Below are 22650 nucleotides of genomic sequence, written 5' to 3' on the forward strand. Positions count from 1 at the left end.
GACTGTATTTATAAAAATAAAGCTCTTTATAGGTATTCTTCTTCAAGCAGGCTTCAAAATACAGGGTTTCACTTCTTAAGAGGGTTCCAGTTACTTGTACTCAATATTCCATGAGGCCACAGTTCTTAAAAGGCAATTTGGGGGCAATATTCACTTTCTTGAGGTCTGTGCGCGTTGGAGCGTCTTTCGTACGGTTCGTACGGGTGTTGGTACGCGTCGTACCACTCTTCGTACGGGCCGTACAGTCTTCGGGACGCTTCCTGCGGTTGCTCACGCTTCCCGTGTGAATCGGCGTACGCTGTACGGACCGTACCGGTGAAGGTACGTGCCAAACAGATGTTAGTACGCTTCGCACACCCAGGGACGCTTCCCCTGCAGTGTCTCACGCTTCTCGCTGGGGTCAGCGTACGGAACAGCCAGTCCGGACCGCACAATGGGAGTAAGCGCCGTACAAAGGGAAGTACGCATCGTACAGGGGCACACAGTACCTTAGTCTTTTGTGGGGAGTTCACGGCGGCCTCAGCAGTCCTCAGAGGGGCGTCCCGTGTCGCGTTGCAGTCCCGCTTGGTCAGAGGACGGCGATGCTTCGTGGGGCACCTCAGGACTTCCACAGCTCACCTCGAGGTGGGAAGCAGGAGGGGCAGCTCGGAGGTGATTTTCAGTGCGCAGCGCTGTCGGCATCGGCCAGAATCGGCGAACCAGTGTGTCGTCGATCCTCGCAGTGGTCTCTACGGCCTGGGGTCGCAGAGGCTCGGCGCTTGGAGTCAGACAGTCTTTCCTTACGTTGCGAGCTCCGGCTCGAGGGGGCAGCAGTTTACTTTGCTCAGGCCAGGCAGGGCAGGCCTTCACGGTGCTCACAGCAGCACAGTCGATCAGAGGTCACGTTGCTCGGCGAGATGGGGGCACACAGGTTCTCTGGGGTCAGCGTTCACAATCACCAGCAGCAGCTTCCTTTCTTCCAGGGAGGGGTAGCGCCCACTGTTCCTGGGGCGCAGTTCAGTACCCACCACCTGGCAGCCAGCCTGTCTCCTGGAATTCCCCAGCCCTGCCCCTCACTGAAACTAGGCAGCACACACACACACAAAGCAGAGGCGGAATGAAATGGCTAAGCAAGTAAATACTAACTTTCTAAAAGTAGTATTTACAAACACAGGATATTAAAAAAAACGTTACTAAAAGAAGTATTTTATTATTCTGAGTTCAGGCATACTAAACTTGACTTTCTACCATGCTCTCTGAGTCCGCTGGGATTATAGAGTGTAATAATTCCAGCAGCCCATTCTGGCCTAAGGAGAGCAGGTAGCCTTCAATAGTGAAAAACGAAAATGGCTGTAATTCACTATTAGGACATGCCACACACATCAGGGCAGGTCCTACCTTATGCCTACAATGCACCCTGCCATTGGGCCTACCAGAGGGGTGACTAATATGTGGTTAAGGGAAGGCTTAGGGACTGGCAAGTAGGTGCACTTGCGCAGGCAGCATGACAGTACCAGACTGCACGCAGGTTCTGCAATGGCAGGCCTTAGACACATTTTACTAGGCCGCTTCTGTGGGTGGCACAACCAGTGCTGCAAGCCCACCAGCAGCATTTGTATTCACAAGCCCTGGCACTCCTGGTGCACTTTACTAGGGGCTGATAGTAAACCAAATAGGCCAAACATGGACACCAATCAATGTATACACTTTTTCAAAAGGGAGCACTTGCACTATGGCACTGATTAGCAGTGGCACAGTGCCCTGAGCAGCTAACACCAACAAAACACATGAGGCACATCAGCAAAAAGTGGAAGGTAAACTCGCACAAAGGTGCCAGGTCTAACACCCGCGTCGGGCCTCATTGCAGTCAATGGCAAAGCGTACGCACAGCTCGGTCATGAACCGTGCAACGCGTACGCATTGTCACCCGCGTCGGACCTCATTGCAGTCAATGGCAAAACGTACTCACGGCTCGGTCATGAACCATGCAATGCGTACGCATTGTCACCCGCGTCGGGCCTCATTGCAGTCAATGGCAAAGCGTACGCACGGCTCGGTCATGAACCGTGCAATGCGTACGCATTGTCACACGCGTCGGACCTCATTGCAGTCAATGGCAAAGGGTACGCACGGCTCGGTCATGAACCGTGCAATGCGTACGCATTGTCACCCGCGTCGGGCCTCATTGCAGTCAATGGCAAAGCGTACGCACGGCTCGGTCATGAACCGTGCAATGCGTACGCATTGTCACCCGCGTCGGACCTCATTGCAGTCAATGGCAAAGCGTACGCACTGCTCGGTCATGAACCATGCAATGTGTGCGCATTGTCACCCGCGTCGGACCTCATTGCAGTCAATGGCAAAGCATACGCATGGCTCGGTCATGAACCGTGCAATGCGTACACATTGTCACCCGCGTCGGACCTCATTGGTGTGACTATTTGACGGATTAAACACACAATTACTTGCCAGGGACACCTGTGCACACCTACCACACTACAGCATTGGCCACACAGTGTCCCATGGCATGTAAGGCTGCATTCCCTGTGTGTTGGGGTGGCAACATTTGGTTTGTTGCATGGCACTTTTGTTCAGCCACTCCCAGGCTGTGCATGTGTACATGGGGGCAGAATCCTTTGTGTGTTGTGCACATTACCACTGTGATGTGCAAATGTACAGTTATGGGCATGAGTCACAGACACTGTTGCAGGTTGGATATATTTAGGACATGTCACATACACCCTGAGTCCTGGGGGTAATAGCATGTACGTCACAGTGAGACCTCTAGCCACAATTCAGATGTGCACCCACAGTCTGTGTGCATGTTGTGTCTCAGATGTTTCTGATCAAATGTGCCCAATGGGAGACAGTCTCCATATCCATGTGGTATATGCAGCAACCTTGATGTGTGTATGTGTCTAAGAGACGTACATGTAGGGCCTGCAGGGACAACAGTGGCCACTACCTGTGGGACACACGCTTCACACGCTTGCCTTGTGGTGTTTACGTGATACACCATGTCCATGCCAGTGTCGAGGTGGCAATATAGGGACCCTGGGTATCTGCATGGCAAAGATCTGTGATGCCTGGGAGACATCAGGCCTCACTTGTCACAGTGGTGTGTGTTTGTAACGTCAGTACATAGGCCGGGTGACACAGCCAAATGATTGGCCATTGCACTACATGGGACTTATGTGGACATGTGGAATTGAGATGTGAGGTGATGGTCATGGTCATGTAGGTGACATATGTGTCCATGCCCAACAGCACACACCTCAGTATATTGTGTAATGTCATGATGTATCATGTGATATTGAGCCTGGTCATGGGCACATGGGTGGATGAACTGACAATCTTCCTTTGTTCATCTCTGTTCTGTAGGGCACCAGCTGTCCATCGACTGTTCCGAGACCTAAAAACCATGTAGGAATGTGACTGCATCCGACGGTACTGCTTCACCAGGCCACTGATTGAGGAGCAGTTGGTGCCACATCTGCTACCTGGCCGGACATACCCTACAGCACTGACCCCAGAGGTGAAGGTGATGGCAGCCCTGCACTTCTTTGCTACTAGTACCTTCCAGTACACTGTGGCTACAGCAGGTGGGATGTCGCAAACTATGTTTAGTCGTGTGCTACGCGATGTCTTGGAGGGGATGTTGCATTTCCTTGACCTGTACATCAAGTTCCCTAGCCCAGCTGAACTCCCTAAAATAAAGGATGCCTTTTATACACTGGGGAGGATGCCGAACGTCATCGGATCTATATATGGGACACATGTGGCCCAGATACCACCACAAGCACATGAGCAGGCATACCGGAACAGGAAACATTTCCACTCGATCAATGCGCTGGTGGTATGTCTTGCAGACATGTGTATCACACATGTGTGTGCACGGTTCCCTGGTTCTGCGCACGATGCCTACATAATGAGGAGTAGTCGCATTGCAATGCTGATGTCACAGATGCCAGATCAGCGTGCCTGGCTTGTTGGTGTGTACTGACTGTTTTTCATTGTGTGTGTTTGTCAATGTTGTATTCCGCACTCCTACAAAACTCAGCTACTTGTTCATGTTTGTGTGTAGGTGACTCCTGATAACCCAACATGCCGTGGTTGCTGACACCCCTCAGGAACCCTGTGACACCCGCCAAGATGCGCTACAATGAGGCACATGGTCGGAGCAGGAGGGTGATTGAGCGGACATTCGGCCTCCTGAAAAGCTGCTTTCTCTGCCTGGACAAGACCGGAGGGGGCCCTCCCATATGAGCCTGCAAAGGTGTGCAAAATAATCCTTGTATGCTGCATGCTACACAACATGGCAGTGCGGAAGAAGGTGCCTCTCATCCAGGATGACGATGACCAACCTCCGCCACCTGTGGAGGATCCCGGCCTGGGCCATGATGCCAGTGATGATGAAGATGAGGGTGACGTCCGCTCAACTCTTCACCTGAATGTGAGTTTCCAGGGTTGTCATGTCAATCTATGGAGTTAGCTTGGAATGTGTTGTAGCTGCTCTGTTGCTGTCTGAGTGTGTCTGTGTGCCACTTGACTGGATGCATGCAGTAATGTGTCCATTCAGGTGGTGTGTACTCCACAATAGGATAGTACTGCTAACTTATTTCTGTGTAGGTTTCTTGTGACATGTTTTGTGCATGTGTATTGCATTTCTCTCCTGTTCTGCTGTGCTTTTGACTGTGTCTTGTGTCTGTCCTTCACAGGGTAATTTGCCTGTTGTTTGGTCAACACTGACCCCCAACACCCAGAATCCGAAACCAGTGTGGGAGTATTCAATTGACATCAAGTGATGTGCCACACACCCCTGGACTCCAATTCTCAGACACTCTGTGACCGTGTGTCCACCATAATGTACAATTGCCTGGCAACTATTTTTGAATAAACATGTTGCTGATGTGTAATGAACCTGTGCTATACTTTGTTAGGTGCGTTCTCTGTCTTCCCACATCTGAGTGACATTTGCTTACCTCACCTGTGGACTTGTTACCAATGACTGTGGATAGGTGTTGTGTTTGGGCCATGATGCCAGTGATGATGAAGATGAGGGTGACGTCCGCTCAACTCTTCACCTGAATGTGAGTTTCCAGGGTTGTCATGTCAATGTATGGAGTTAGCCTGGAATGTGTTGTGGCTGCTCTGTTGCTGTCTGAGTGTGTCTGTGTGGCACTTGACTGGATGCATGCAGTAATGTGTCCATTCAGGTGGTGTGTACTCCACAATAGGATAGTACTGCTAACTTATTTCTGTGTTGGTTTCTTGTGACATGTTTTGTGCATGTTTATTGCATTTCTCTCCTGTTCTGCTGTGCTTTTGACTGTGTCTTGTGTCTGTCCTTCACAGGGTAATTTGCCTGTTATGTGGTCAACACTGACCCCCAACACCCAGAATCCGAAACCAGTGTGGGAGTATTCAATTGACATCAAGTGATGTGCCACACACCCCTGGACTCCAATTCTCAGACACTCTGTGACCGTGTGTCCACCATAATGTACAATTGCCTTGCAACTATTTTTGAATAAACATGTTGCTGATGTGTAATGAACCTGTGCTATACTTTGTTAGGTGCGTTCTCTGTCTTCCCACATCTGAGTGACATTTGCTTACCTCACCTGTGGACTTGTTACCAATGACTGTGAATAGGTGTTGTGTTTGGGCATACCTATGTGTTTCAGGTCAACATCATTGTGTGGGATGAGAAACATGGCCATGGTGAGTATGTGTTGTGTTGCCATAGTGGTGTGTCTCCCTCACACGTGTCACATCACCATGACTCACCTAACGTTGGTCACATTGTTGCAGTATTTGGCATGCACTGTGTTGTGTAGCAGATCGACATCTCCATGACACATGACAAGTTGGAATCACAACAGAGGCAAGTATGGTGTACTGGTGAGTTTATTTTCGAACATGTGTGAGGAAAGTGCACAGGATGGTGGGTGCTGTACATTGGGTTTGGAATCTAAAGTTCACATTAGACTTGGAAGTGCTGGTAGATGAAATGTCCAGAGTAAAGTCCACAGTCATCTGCTACATTGGACCAACATGAACCCTCCATGTCATGTGGGCGAGTTGTGTGCGATTGAACAAGGTGAACAGGTTGCGCACAAAGAACATTGTCCAGAACAGGTTTAGAGCCCCAGGGGGATGAGCTGGGACATCTTCCTCTCACATGTCCTTCTTTGGACGACCCCTCTTCTTCTTGGGGGGGATCCTCAGATGCAGGCCTCTGCGTTGCAGGGGACTCTCCGCCAGAGTCCTCCTCCCTCCCTGTGGCGCTGGCAGATGGTGTTGCAACAGATGTTGTGGCCACACAGGGAGGTGTGGACAGGTTTGTGTTGATCTGGCGGAGGCATTGGAGTATGTCCCGATGCACCGCAGTAAGGGCATCACACTTTCCCTCCATGCGCCATGGTGGGCAGCCTGCTCCTGTTGTATGTCCTTGAGGATCCCCACTACCTGGACAAATCCTCCGGTGCTATCCTGGTACGCATCTATGATGTGTGCCAGTTGGGGGTCATCATGTAGTCCAGACCCCTCAGTAAGGTGCGCCCTCTGCCTCTCACCCCTCCCAGCACCCCTATCCACATGGGCAGGACCAGCGGCGGGATGCACAGGTGACACTGGGACCCCTTGGGTGGTGTTGATGGTGGTGTTTGCTGTTGCATCCGGGGGTTCCTGTGTCCCTGTGCTGTGGGTGTTCAGTGGCCTTGGTCTGTCCGTGTTGGCGGGGGTGCCCTCTCGGTTTCCAGATGCTGGAGGCGTGGGTACAGGGTGTGCAGATGTTGATGCTGCTGGTGCTGCATGATGACTCACACTGGAGGGGCCAGGTTGGTCGTCGTCATCCGAAGAGGACAGAGACAGAGTCAAACCAGAGAGCTCAGTGTCCACCAGAGTCTGGGACTGGGAATCCTCTTCATTTGGTGCTGGGTCTCCAGCACCACCTGTGTTTGGAAGAGACACATAATGTAAGTTATTTCTACAGGCATCAATGGTTCACATTGTACTCACAAAATATACTGTCGGTCTGAAATGAACTAAGATCAGAATAGATACTGGAGAAACAAGAAAAATAGGAGAAAAACGGAAAAAGAATCCGAGGTAATTAAGGCAGGTATATGGAAACCTCCAATGAGGAAAAAGTTCCCATCACCCACCGAAGGTGGTTTCTCATCATTTGGGAACTGGGGGCATACTCAGGAGTACCAATCACTCTGGGGATCGTAATGGTACCCTGGTAGTCCCAGGCAACCGTGCCAAATTGTTACCAACGGTGGGGTGAAGAAAGCAGTGCGAAAAAAATATGAAAAAAGCAACTGTGCGGTTAAAAATGACTACCAAGACACGGTATACTTTATTCTGGTGCTATCTCAGTGTCACATTAAAAACAGTGTGACAGTTTAATCAAATAACTGCCAGTTCTTGGGTCTACATGTTTCGGCTGAGGACATAAGAGTCCAAGCTCTCGTCAGGACCATGTAAACGCTACTGCAAAAGCGTGATTAAATAAACACAAATAATGATTGTAAGACAATGGCCTGAATCAATGGTTAATATCCAGATACAACCTGATGAAGTCCTGTGGTTTATATAGGATCAGTTATAGGCATTGTCTGGTGATGAACCTTAGAATCAAAAACAAAAAGTATTCTAATAAAGGTGTTCTCCATAATCATTGTTAATCAACAGTATTAATCTCTGATCAAGCAATGTAATATACACTGAATAGTGAATATGTAATTAAAGATATAAAAATATATCAATGTACTTAATGAGACACACAGTGTAATTAACACCCGTATTCATGTGCACTTACCCGACAAGGAGTGGGTACGCACCTCGCCTCACCTGGCATCCGCTCAGGCCTTTATGAGGCACCGCTCTAAAAAGGAAATTTCAAAACAAGGTATGTAATGCCCGTGAGCCAGGGGAACTCTCCTGACTAGGCTAGCGGAAGCGAAAATCCTTTGATTGGTACTAATGGGTACTAACGCTAAAACCATGGCAGAAGGAATAAAATAAACGACTCTAAAAGCATCAAACAGAGTCAAAAGTAGACAAGACAGGCTGTAGCGATCTAACACAGGTTGAGAAAGTAACAGGAAAACAGCTACGGTAAAGGCCTGATGGATAGTGTAATACTATCTGAAAGCACGCTGACTTTTATCAGACTGAACTATAAATACTCAGCACATATTGTTATCCTAATGTTAAAGTCAAGAACCGCCAGAATGGCGGACAGCAGCAAAATTCGCTTACCTTTCCGTCGGTACCCCGCTTCGAACGCCGAAGCTGGAAGGGGAGGTATCCGGCGGGCGGAAATGGAGGAATTTTATTGGCTGTTGGTGTGCATGTGCCCGTTTCTACAGCTACGGGTCGCGCTAATGGTCAAAAACCGGAACAATGTCAAAACCGGTTCCAAAGCTCCCTGGGACTCGTAGTCAAGACAGGTTGAATCAAATGTTCGTAATAGTATGAAAAAAGGGGCAATAACGGACCTGATGAATATGAATATAGCAAACTCATGAATGTGTGAAGAAATTGTGTAGTTCTAATCCGATTGTATGAAAGGAACCTCAAAATTGTTCAGCAATGAGGAGGCAGGGTAAGACCAAGAAAGGCAATAATGTCTAGTCCTACAGGGGTGCACAGAAGGGCTGCAAAGGGATGAAATCCTACAAGAAAGTCCACGGGATATCATCGTTAAGACCCTGTTGGTCACTCTTGAGTCTAAAAACCCATTTTTGTTCTTTGATGAACAGAAAGCGCTTGATGTCAGTCACATGAGTAGGAATAAAAGGTTGTTCCAAAACCAACCATTTAAGATCTTCAGGTTTGTGTTTCAGTTCCAAAAAATGGTTGGTGAGTTTCGTAGCCTGTCTATTACATCTGATGGTGCTTTTGTGCTCATTGATGCGCGTTTTGACCTTTCTAGTTGTCATGCCAACATAGCGCAGAGAGCAGGGGCATGTGATCAGGTAAATAACTTTCTCGGTATTACAATTGGTGTGTCTTTGCAGTATCCAAGGTGTACCTGTACCTATATCGACTGATTTCGTCATCTCAGTCTGTGGGCAGGCAGAACAATGGCCACACGGAAAGTGGCCTTGGACTGGCGGTAAATTCCATAAGGTGTTCGTCATACCAGAAGATCTGCTTCTTGGTCTGGTGTGTACGAGGTTATCGCGCAGATTAGACCCTCTCTTAAAAGCAAAAAGAGGGGGTGGAATAACCTCATTCCCTGTATTCAGTATGCGCCAATGCTTGCGCACCGTCTTTTGTACTTGATTAGACCATGTACAAAAAGTATTCACAAAAGTCATTCTGGACAGGGGGGGCTTAGGCATGGGAGGTTCCAGGAGAGCCTCCCTGTTGTTGTTCAATGCTCTCTTTAATGCCTGTTTCACCAGTCGTCTGGGATATTGTCTGTTACTCAGTTGTTTCGATAAATCCTCAGCGTGGTGATTGAAGGTGGTAAGATCCGAGCAGTTCCTACGAATACGTAAGAACTGGCCAACTGGAAGGTTTTCACGAAGGGATCTGGGATGATGACTTATAAAACTGAGTAAGGAATTTTTGGATAGTGGTTTCCTATACAGTTCACTCCCCAGTTTACCTTGATCAGGTACTATCAAGATGTCAAGAAATGGAAGGCGTTGTTTATCGAATGCAATAGTAAAACGCAAAAAAGCATTCTTGGTATTGAGCCATGTGTGGAATTCAAGTAGTGAGGTCAGAGATCCTCTCCACACCACCAAAATGTCATCAATGTACCTTTTCCACAAGGTAATTTGTTCTCTGAAAGGGTTTGTTTGGATTAGTACATTGTTCTGCTCGAAGAGGTGGACATACAAATTCGCCAGGCTGGGCGCAAAAATGCTGCCCATCGATGTACCTGAGATTTGTAAATAGATGGTGTCTTCGTACTTAAAGAAATTTTCCATCATAGCCAGTCTGGCACACTCCATGATGAAATGGACAGGTGTAATAGTGTCCAAATCTCTTGCATCTAAGAGGCTTCTGATGGCCTCTAGAGTTTCCATTTGTGGGATACAGGTGTAGAGAGATTCCACATCCAGACTGACCAAAAGGTCTGTTTCTGTATCGAAACTGATGTCAGGGAGCAGTCTCAGTACATCTTTGGTGTCCTGCAGGTAGCTGGGCATTTCCTTTACAAGTGGCCTCAGAAAGAAGTCCACGAAAGTAGAGAGCGGTTCTAGTAAAGAGCCAATGCCAGAGATGATCGGCCGCCCTGGAGGTGGTCTTTGGCTCTTATGGATTTTGGGCAAGACGTAAAAGTATGGCATAACAGGATGTAAAGTTATGAGAAATTGCGATTCTTGCTCAGTAATCCAGCCGGAGGATTTTGCCTCTTCCACAAGGTGGGTTATTTCCCTGGATAGCCGTGGAGTAGGGTCTGTGGTCAAGGGTTTGTATGCTGACCGGTCTTCTAGTTGTCGAAGACACTCTGTCCGGTAGGAAATCGTGTCCAGAATGACAATTGCGCCGCCCTTGTCAGCGGGTTTGATGGTTATAGTTTCATCGTTCGACAAGGCTTGTAAGGCTTTTTTCTCTCTGAGGGGCAGATTGTAGTATATTTTATTCGGTCTGGTACTGATGTTGGTAATGTCATGAATGACAGCTTGTTCAAAGACTCTCACTCGATCCGGTGTTAAATGGGCTGGGGGGTTGAAAGTAGATGGAACTTTCAGGCCCGTGTTTCTATCTGAAAGGGTTTCAAAGGAAGATGTCAAATCCTTGTCTTTGAAAAAGAAGTGCAGACGGATTTTTCTGAAAAATTTGGCTAGCTCGCAGCGCAGTTGGAAAGGGTCTCCCACATTGGTAGGGACAAAGCCTAGGCCTTTGTTGAGCACCGAGCATTCATCTGGTGTAAGGATTCTTGTGCTCAGGTTGACCACTAGCTCATTGTGTCCGTGCTTGTCCCTGCTTGGGGTTGTCCCTTCCTGCTGCGGGTGTTGGGTGGTGGTTGGTCTGCCAACCAGTGAACTTGAGGCTGTCCTCTTCTTCTGCCCCTGTTGCGTCCACGGCCTGCTCCTAAAAAAGGCGGCTGCCCAAAGAAAGGGGGTTGTTGGCCGAAGGGTGGTTGGGACTGCATGTAAGGAGGGGGAAAGGGGTAGCCCCATGGGGCTGGGGGCCACCACGAGCCTCCTTGGTGATATGGGTTAGGCATACCTCGTCTAGGATTTGATCGGAATCGTTGTCCGTTCCCTCTTGAAGGTGGGTATGTATTGTTCTGTGTGTCTGAATCAGTGGAGTTGGTATCTGACCCTGACGAGGAATAGCTGGAACCGTATCTTTTGCCTCTTTTATTGAATTCTGGTGGGACATACTGTTCACTAGTATAAGGGTAGACTTTCTCTAGGGAGAAACGTAACAAATCCTTCTTAAATTTTTCAATTTTGGTAAATAGAATTGTATCTTTGTGGTCCTTGCTGGATTTGTTCGTTTCCTCCATGTTTCTCTTAAATACCGTGCTAGAGATGGTGGTCTTAATTTGCCCTTCCAGAGTTTGAATTTCTACCAGTATGGCATCTGCCACCCTTTTCGCCGTGTTAATGATCAAGATCAACCAATCGCGTGTGCAGCGCCACGCGATTAGTGACCAGTCCTTGATGAAGGCTTTATCTGTGAGAAAAAGTCTAGGAGAGTTAGTTACAATCAGACCCATAGGGGCACTATTGCTTCTGAGGTATTCAGTCATGATAGCCCCATGAATGAAAGTGCGAGAGTGGGAATTCTTGAGGCTAAGTAAGGATTGCCAATCATCCTGTGTGTTATTTGTGACTGAAGGTAGGGTATCTATGATGCTTGGATTAGAACTAAGAATAGATTGTATGACATTGTCGTCAAAAGAAAGACCAGTAAATTCTGCCATGGTGAAGCAAAGCACCGCTGACCAAAAAGTAGAGGCGGTGAAAAAAATCAGCCCACTTGAGGGAGACTAGAAAAACAAGGGGGAACCCGCAGCCGTAGCTGCTCTAAATATGGCAAACAAGCAAAAGTATAAGAGGGTCCAAGGGATCAATTTAAAGACCTACACAGTATAAATCCCCAAATCAAATACTGTACTCACAAAATATACTGTCGGTCTGAAATGAACTAAGATCAGAATAGATACTGGAGAAACAAGAAAAATAGGAGAAAAACGGAAAAAGAATCCGAGGTAATTAAGGCAGGTATATGGAAACCTCCAATGAGGAAAAAGTTCCCATCACCCACCGAAGGTGGTTTCTCATCATTTGGGAACTGGGGGCATACTCAGGAGTACCAATCACTCTGGGGATCGTAATGGTACCCTGGTAGTCCCAGGCAACCGTGCCAAATTGTTACCAACGGTGGGGTGAAGAAAGCAGTGCGAAAAAAATATGAAAAAAGCAACTGTGCGGTTAAAAATGACTACCAAGACACGGTATACTTTATTCTGGTGCTATCTCAGTGTCACATTAAAAACAGTGTGACAGTTTAAACAAATAACTGCCAGTTCTTGGGTCTACATGTTTCGGCTGAGGACATAAGAGTCCAAGCTCTCGTCAGGACCATGTAAACGCTACTGCAAAAGCGTGATTAAATAAACACAAATAATGATTGTAAGACAATGGCCTGAATCAATGGTTAATATCCAGATACAACCTGATGAAGTCCTGTGGTTTATATAGGATCAGTTATAGGCATTGTCTGGTGATGAACCTTAGAATCAAAAACAAAAAGTATTCTAATAAAGGTGTTCTCCATAATCATTGTTAATCAACAGTATTAATCTCTGATCAAGCAATGTAATATACACTGAATAGTGAATATGTAATTAAAGATATAAAAATATATCAATGTACTTAATGAGACACACAGTGTAATTAACACCCGTATTCATGTGCACTTACCCGACAAGGAGTGGGTACGCACCTCGCCTCACCTGGCATCCGCTCAGGCCTTTATGAGGCACCGCTCTAAAAAGGAAATTTCAAAACAAGGTATGTAATGCCCGTGAGCCAGGGGAACTCTCCTGACTAGGCTAGCGGAAGCGAAAATCCTTTGATTGGTACTAATGGGTACTAACGCTAAAACCATGGCAGAAGGAATAAAATAAACGACTCTAAAAGCATCAAACAGAGTCAAAAGTAGACAAGACAGGCTGTAGCGATCTAACACAGGTTGAGAAAGTAACAGGAAAACAGCTACGGTAAAGGCCTGATGGATAGTGTAATACTATCTGAAAGCACGCTGACTTTTATCAGACTGAACTATAAATACTCAGCACATATTGTTATCCTAATGTTAAAGTCAAGAACCGCCAGAATGGCGGACAGCAGCAAAATTCGCTTACCTTTCCGTCGGTACCCCGCTTCGAACGCCGAAGCTGGAAGGGGAGGTATCCGGCGGGCGGAAATGGAGGAATTTTATTGGCTGTTGGTGTGCATGTGCCCGTTTCGCCAATTTGGAAGTATAGTAGTAGTTACTATGATCTGAGAAGGGAAATTTCAAATTCAGATCTTGTTGCCCTCACACACCTGTTAGGGTGTCATGCTTCATCATTGGGCGTGCTCCTCGTCGGACCGGCGGTGCAATGTCCGACGGGCCTGGTGGCTTCTTTTTCGGAGGTCTTTTGATCTGAGTACGCCGTTTTGTATGAAGACCATGTGAATGATTATGGAGGGTAATAGCTCCTAAGAATGTGGGGATTCAAGAGAAATTAAAATAGGCCCTGGCCCCTCAATAGTTTTAATAAGGTTAAATAGGGCTGGGACTAAATAAAACCAGGGAGGCTACTTATGTGATGCAAGGTATCAGGGTAGCCTATAGTTGACAAGGGTCAACATGTTTCGTGTCACGGTGCTCAAGATTGAGCGACACTTCTTCAGGACCGTGGGACCAGTAAAGAATTCGTATACCTCAGTTTTCTTATAACGGGGTATTACAGGTCAACCACATACCAACTGGACCTAAGTATGGTTCAGAATAAAAGGCTCCGCCTAAACAGAAGGAGACAAAAATATATGTAGAGGACAAACATAAGCCACACATTCGTAGCTACATCAAAAAATGACGGGTCCATAAGTCAAAATGAGGTGTCTTTTAACTTCTTCAAGGGACCATCAATTCCACCCAACACTAACGAACTTGTTAGAGAGAGGACAATAAAAGAAGTTGTGACCTCTACTACACCAGTGTCGTTCATTATGGAGTGCGCAACAATAGCTATGTGTGAAAACTACTTCCAATTTAAAGACCAGTTCTTCCATCAAACCCAAGGTACTTGTATGGGCAGCACCTTTGCTCCAAGTCTGGCCTGTCTCTATGTAGCTAATTTCGAACACCTACACATGACAGATCCGAAAAAGAAGCCACCAGGCCCGTCGGACATTGCACCGCCGGTCCGACGAGGAGCACGCCCAATGATGAAGCATGACACCCTAACAGGTGTGTGAGGGCAACAAGATCTGAATTTGAAATTTCCCTTCTCAGATCATAGTAACTACTACTATACTTCCAAATTGGCCAATTAGAGGAACTGCTCTTACCTGTCTTTTCCTACGTAGACCACTGGGAGCATTAGAACAGGACCTCTCTAAATATCTAGCTCTCGTGTCCCCCCTCCTTGATTACACGCTTATGCACGGCTTCATTGCCGAGGGACATAATTACCTACACTATTGAATTATTCCCACATGTGACTCTGTACTATCTTTCACTCTAAGTCTCAAGTCTATACGAACTCTTGATTCCAAACGTTACGAATCCTCCAACACCTTACCATGGATAATCATGGGCTAAGTTTTTCTGACGACATGGTGTCGGAAATTCTACGAGCTCCCTCGCTACTACAGACTGACAGTAGCACGCCTTCCTGCAGCACTACCGAAGATTGGAACTCAATCACAAATCAGAAGAAATTACAAACCAAGATTGCACTTCACGGTGCAATGATGACAGAATACCTAAGGGCAAACATCGCCCCCAATGGCCTACTGGTCACCAACGCACCTAGGATCTTTCTGGAAGATATTGGATTCAGAAAAGAATGGTCCCTGGTGGCTTGGAAGTGCACCAGGGACTGGTTGATCCTGATTATTAACACTGCCAAACGTCTAGCGGACAAACTACTTATTGAAATTACCATCGCGGAAAACAACTTAAAAGCTTCCATTAACATCACCGCTTACAAGAGTAGATTGTCAGAAATCAATGCTGAAATAGATGATCACAAGAATCACCTGATGAGACAGAAAATCACGAAACTGCAGAAAGATATTAAGAAATTTGACAAGGAGAAAGTATATCCCTATACAAAGGAAGATTACCAAGCGCCCACTGGCGAAGACTCCTCGGACGGCAGTTCAGTAGAGAGCAGACCACGCTATAACTCCAATAGCAGTACATCAAGCAATGAAAGCCGTTCTAGCCTGAAGAAGAACTGGGGACAACCACCACCACCGATGTATGGATACCCAATGAATCCCTTCTATGGTCAACAACCACCATGGAATCCTATGTACCACATGCCTGCACCCATGTATCACTTTAATCAAAATCAACAGCCTTTTTTAGGGAGAGGCCGGGGCAGGGGAAGAGGCAGAAGACGAGACGGTCAATCGAAACAAGTCCAATGGCAGGACCAACCCGTTCCCCAACAACAAGAACGAATGGAACTGAGGAGCAGGAAGAACAACAAAACCTAGTGGTCAATCTATCAGAAAAAAACCTAACACCTACTGAAGTGAAAGTTCTCAACAGGGGACTAGGGTTTGTACCCACTCCACGTGTGGACCACTTTCTCCAACACAAAGAACTCCACAACTTCTTTAGGAAGATACGCCTAAGGGCCTACTTTCAAGACAGGAACCCCCAGGAATCCATGGATTCAGGCCTGCGTCCACCATCAACATTTACACCACACGATGGGATGGTTCCACCTGAGGTGTTAACTTTTGAACAAACAGTGTTGAAGGAGATGAATAACATTCCCACAAGGTCACACTATGACAACTTCCCTAAAGCCGAGAGAGAGGCCATAAAGACCCTCAATGAAGACCTCACCATTACAATCAAACCAGCAGACAAAGGCGGTGCGATTGTCTTAATGAACACCATAGATTACGACAACGAGTGTCTACGCCAACTCTCACAAGAGAAATACTACAAGAGAATAACATCTGACCCAACAGGGAAACTGATGACGAGGATTAAATCTATTGTGGAATCTGCAGAGACCCAGGGCTGGATTTCTAAAAACGAGGCAGCATTCCTTGTGAACTCACAACAACGCGTACCAGCGTTTTATACGCTTCCCAAGATTCACAAAGGCCAGAACCCACCCCCTGGACGACCTATAGTATCAGGGATCGGTTCAGTATTAGAGCCTCTCAGCAAATTTTGTGACCATTTTCTTCGTCCGCTGGTGAAGCGTATACCATCGTACCTACAGGACACCAGGGATGTTCTGAATCTAATATCCGAGTTCAACACTAACAGTCAAGTGGATCTTCTAATGACATTGGACGTAGAGGCACTCTATACTAATATCCCTCAAACCGAAACCCTTAGAGTGATTGAAGATCTGCTTCTTAATGAAGACTGGACCTCTACTACACCAGTGTCGTTCATTATGGAGTGCGCAACAATAGCTATGTGTGAAAACTACTTCCAATTTAAAGACCAGTTCTTCCATCAAACCCAAGGTACTTGTATGGGCAGCACCTTTGCTCCAAGTCTGGCCTGTCTCTATGTAGCTAATTTCGAACACCTACACATGACAGATAACATCTTCAGTGACAACATAGTGCTGTGGAAACGCTACATAGATGACATTCTGATTTTTTGGAAAGGCGAAAGTGAGACGTGTGACAGATTCTTCACATGGGTTAATTCTCTGGACCCATATTTAAAATTCACTCGGTCTGTCTCACCCACAGAGATCCATTTCCTAGACCTGACCATAACCCTACAAGATGGAGAGTTGTCAACTAAGACTTTTAAAAAACCAACAGATCGTAATAGCTTACTACTATATGGAAGCTACCATCCTAAGGCCTTAAGAGATAACCTTCCCTTTGGACAGTTTCTCCGCCTCCGCAGAAATTGCGAAAAAACCAGTGAGTACAAAAAGGAAGCAGCTGCTCTCAGTGACCAACTCAAGGCTCGAGATTACCCTACATCTATTGTAAAAAGATCTTACAAGCGCGCACTAAACAACAACCGAGAATCTTTGTTGGAAGCTAAAATCAAATCAACCGAAGAGTCACTAATATGCGTGACAACATTCACACCAGAATCTAACACGATCCAGAAAATTATAAAAAAGAACTGGAAGATCTTAAATACGGGTAAAGTGGCCATAACCCCTCCAAGATTTGCCAACAAACGCACTAGTAATCTACGTGACATCATAGTACATACACGTCCCAAGACAGGAAGACTAACAAAACAAAGGACCCTGTGGGATATGAATCCCGTACGTGGACACTTCCCTTGCGGACAATGTGGAGTGTGTGATCTTACAAAGACAACTAAAGAACTCACTCTTGAAACAGGAAAAGTCTGGATTCAGAAAAACCATACAAACTGCAACTCCCATAACTGCGTCTATCTAATTACTTGCCCTTGTAAACTAAGATACGTCGGCATGACAACACGCCCAGTGAAGACAAGAATTATGGAACACCGCAGCAATATACGGTGTGGGAGATCCACGACTAAATTGAGCACACACTATCTCACTCATCCGCACGGACACAATGACCTACACTGGACCGTGATTGAAAGCAATCCCTCATGGTCACAAGAAAAACTCTTTGAAACTGAACAGAGGTGGATTTTTCGCTTATCAACACAGGAAAGGGGTATTAACGACGAAATCCCATGGACAGAACTTATGTACTAATAGTCCCACCTACAGGGGTCTGCAAACACGACATCTCCATTACCAAGACTATGATGCATGGACTTCATTGGTAGAACACCACCCATGTTCTTAGATGTTTAATGAACCAACATATACATCATTATGTTCATGCACCCTGACTATCATCACAACACCACTTTGTGTGTTATTTACACATATATCCTATTTCATCTACATTTCCCACTCCGGATTGTTTTTGTAACACATTCTGATTAGATACGTTCCATGCAGGGCGACTGTTGATGATACAGGTTCCAAAAAACCCATTTCCCTATAAGGTCCTACATAACAGTCTCTAGTATCATCTGGGCTTAACACTGTGGAAGACTTAAGACCCACTTCCCTATTAGGTTTATTATACCAGTTACGAGCACCATCTGGGCTCACTGCTGACTACTTAGTTATTGAACACGTCTAGGTACCTAATTCTTTTCGGAGGTATTATATACCAGCGGAAAATATGGATCTACACTCTAATTAGTCTAGCAATATATTCTTCATCTTATGTATTCTCCATGCCCCATATCGATCAGCTCAGTCTAGCGTTCGATTTCCAAGGTCAGGCAATCCTCGTGTGACAATATGGCGCCTCTCGCAATCTCGCGAGACTACGCCATCGAATACTGTGGTAGACTTAAGACCCACTTCCCTATTAGGTTTATTATACCAGTTACGAGCACCATCTGGGCTCACTGCTGACTAATTAGTCATTGAACACATCTAAGTACCTGTTTCTTTTCGTAGGTATTATATACCAGCGGATAATATGGATTTACACTCTAATTAGTCTAGAAATATATCCTTCATCATATGTATTCTCCATGCCCCATATCGATCAGCTCAGTCTAGCGTTCGATTCCCAAGGTCAGGCAATCCTCGTGTGACAAAATGGCGCCTCCCGCAATCTCGCGAGACTACGCCACTGAATCGAGGATATATACAGGAAGTGAATCCAACACCGGTAATATCCAGGTGAGGAGTAGACACGTCCTGTTGTGGCCTGCCCCCGTCAACGTTCGGGTAAGTTACTGTTTACGTTTTCTGCCCGCAACTTCGGCGGCACTGATTCGTCACCGGAACGTGTACGGAGAGTGATACGAGCACTATGCACTCGCCGTTAAGGTCAGTTTGAATCGTTACGAGAAACACTGACAGCGGGTGATATGAGCACGACGAACCCACCTTTGGGGTTGTTTTGTCAGCCACACGCCACCCTTAAGGGACATCTATTCACTACGGCACCTATTCACCATGTTATTTATTATCACACACAAATAGACGTAGTCTGTCAATATCATGCACTATTAGAGGGGGATTTAACACACCGCTAAATACACCTCCCGCTAATATTGTGCATTACGTAAGGACTACACGAGTGGCTTGGATTGACTGCTATCACAGTGTACTAGTTGTACCAACCTATAGCACTTTTAAAGATAGCTATTTATGAGGAGAGAGCATACTGATACTAAGTAACGTACCAACTACCTGGAGCCTACACACCTCACGCTCTTGATAGAGATAGAGTATTCCACGTATATGTTATATATTTTGCGATGCTTATCTCTTTACCTTAGAGGGACCGTTCCAGTGGTCCGGTTACTACTCCCTTACCTATGAAGCTTTGAACCCCTCACTCTGAGGTAAGATATATATTGCGTATATTGGCTGCTCGATTATATTGATAATTGTAAGGAGAATAGAGTTTCATATCACTGCTTGAGTATACTTGGTTGTATTTTTTATGTACTAGTCACAACTTCTTTTATTGTCCTCTCTCTAACAAGTTCGTTAGTGTTGGGTGGAATTGATGGTCCCTTGAAGAAGTTAAAAGACACCTCATTTTGACTTATGGACCCGTCATTTTTTGATGTAGCTACGAATGTGTGGCTTATGTTTGTCCTCTACATATATTTTTGTCTCCTTCTGTTTAGGCGGAGCCTTTTATTCTGAACCATACTTAGGTCCAGTTGGTATGTGGTTGACCTGTAATACCCCGTTATAAGAAAACTGAGGTATACGAATTCTTTACTGGTCCCACGGTCCTGAAGAAGTGTCGCTCAATCTTGAGCACCGTGACACGAAACATGTTGACCCTTGTCAACTATAGGCTACCCTGATACCTTGCATCACATAAGTAGCCTCCCTGGTTTTATTTAGTCCCAGCCCTATTTAACCTTATTAAAACTATTGAGGGGCCAGGGCCTATTTTAATTTCTCTTGAATCCCCACATTCTTAGGAGCTATTACCCTCCATAATCATTCACATGGTCTTCATACAAAACGGCGTACTCAGATCAAAAGACCTCCGAAAAAGAAGCCACCAGGCCCGTCGGACATTGCACCGCCGGTCCGACGAGGAGCACGCCCAATGATGAAGCATGACACCCTAACAGGTGTGTGAGGGCAACAAGATCTGAATTTGAAATTTCCCTTCTCAGATCATAGTAACTACTACTATAGTTCCAAATTGGCCAATTAGAGGAACTGCTCTTACCTGTCTTTTCCTACGTAGACCACTGGGAGCATTAGAACAGGACCTCTCTAAATATCTAGCTCTCGTGTCCCCCCTCCTTGATTACACGCATGTGCCCGTTTCTACAGCTACGGGTCGCGCTAATGGTCAAAACATGACATTTTCTACTGTACGAACAGATGCCTGCCTGTACACTGCTTTGTTCCAGCTTGTCACGGACAGAGTTTGATATTGTTGTTGCCCATTTCCCAGCAGGGCCTTGTGCTCCCCACAACAGAGCCCAGTATCAGACATCTTGTCAATCCCTTCCCACTCCCTGTGAGGCGAGCATGGTTAAGTGTGAGCTTGCTGGGCCATGTGGGTGGGTAAGGATTGTCTGTGACTGCATCTCCCATCATACTCTTGGCTACACCCCCCTTCCCAGCATGCCCATACTTCCTCCCTCTTGACTCTGCTTCACTGTGAGGGGGTGTGACAGCAATGGCAAGATGGCTGACTGTGAAGTCCTGGTGTTTGTTGTTGCCCATTTCCCAGCAGGGCCTTGTGCTCCCTACAACAGAGTCCAGTGTCAGACATCTTGTCAGTCCCTTCCTACTCCCTGTGAGGCGATCATGGTTCACTGTGAGCATTCTGGGCCATGTGGGAGAGCATGCCCATACTTCCTCCCTCTTGACTCTGCTTCCCTGTGAGGGGGTGTGACAGGAATGGCAAGATGGCTGACTGTGAAATCCTGGTATTTGTTTGGCTACAAGTCTAAAGAGAGCCCCTGTGCTTCACACAGCAGCACCTAGTATGGGGTATCTTTTGCTGATATTTCACAGAGGTGTGGGTCAATGCATTCTACCCGGTGAGTTGTGTGGAGTTTGTGTTGAGGGGGGGGTGTGTCTCCACATGCTGGGAGCTGTCAGTCCTCCTTCCCACCCGGCCAGACATCCCACCATGAAACGTGCTTCCATTGGAGGGCGTGCAAGTTGTCTTTCAGGATGTCAGTCAGTGGTGACCTGATTCTGATTTGTGCACAAGCCCTACCAGGGCCTTGTGCTCCCCACAGCAGGACGCAGTGTCAGCAATCTTGTCACTCATTTTCTACTCCCTGTGATGTGGGCATGTTTCAGAGAGGTCTTGATGGGCCAATCAGGAGGGGGAGCATTATCTGTGACTACAAACCCCATCATGCTTTTGGATACACTCACTTCACCTGCATCCCCACTATTCCTTCCTGTCTGTCAGCTGCACTGTGAGGTAGTGTGTTTGTGGTGGCAAACTGTCTGGCAGTGTTTATTTAGCTTTTTGCCACTGTCTTTCTCTATTTGTTTGTAGGTTGGTGCATGTCATGACACAGTTCCAAGTCACTATGAGATTGCAGGTATTATGTTTGTCTGACTGGCATACACATCTTGGTATGATTATCTATTGGTTACTGTGGCTTTGCTTGCCGTGCATGGTTTCACTGTCCCCTTGCCACACAATATTGGGTATGTTGTTTGTGTACTCACCAGGCTCTGGTATGTCTGTTAGACCATGGATGCTCTCTGGTGGTAGAATGTCCCACACCTTCTCCTCCCAGGTCCTGAAGTAGACTGGTTTGGTAGGAGGGCCACCGCCGGTGTACTGACTCAGGGTGTGATCTTTTTCAATGAGTTTCTTGACCCTCTTGCGCACGTCATACCACCTGTTCTGGATATCGTCCTTTGTGCGCCTTGCTGGTGTTTGAGCGTTCACCTTGTCCACAATCCTTGCCCCCAGCTTAGTTTTCTGTGACATGGGGGTCCTTTGGACCAATGTACCAAACAAATGTGGCTCTACTCTGAAGATGTCTTCTACCAGCACTTCTAACTCACTATCTGTGAACTTTGGATTCTTCTTTGGGGGCATGGTGATGGGTGGTGGTGAGTGATGTGTGTGTGAGGGTGCAAGTGAGGGTGGGTTAGTGTTGGTTTTGCTAGCTGTATGTGTGTGTGCTCTTAGATGAGGTGCTAATGGTGTGTGAGTTGTGTGATGGGTGAGTTGTGAGTGTGTCTGTGGTTGCTGTGTGAAGGTGTTTGCTGCTGGCTGTGTCCTGTTTGCAAGGGATCATGGCAGTGATTGTAGTCCTTTATATATTTGGAGTTGTGGGTGTGTCTTTGTCCCAGGTTTTTTTAATTTGATATTTATTGGCTTTGTCATTGCTTGTTTGGTCCTTTTTTTGTCATTTTTCCTTTGGGTTTTGTAGGTATGAAGGAGACGTTCTTCTGACGGAAACAGACACTGACGTTGGCTCGTGCGG

Source organism: Triturus cristatus, chromosome 6 (genome assembly GCF_964204655.1).
Source record: "Triturus cristatus chromosome 6, aTriCri1.1, whole genome shotgun sequence".
NCBI classification, from domain to species: domain Eukaryota; kingdom Metazoa; phylum Chordata; class Amphibia; order Caudata; family Salamandridae; genus Triturus; species Triturus cristatus.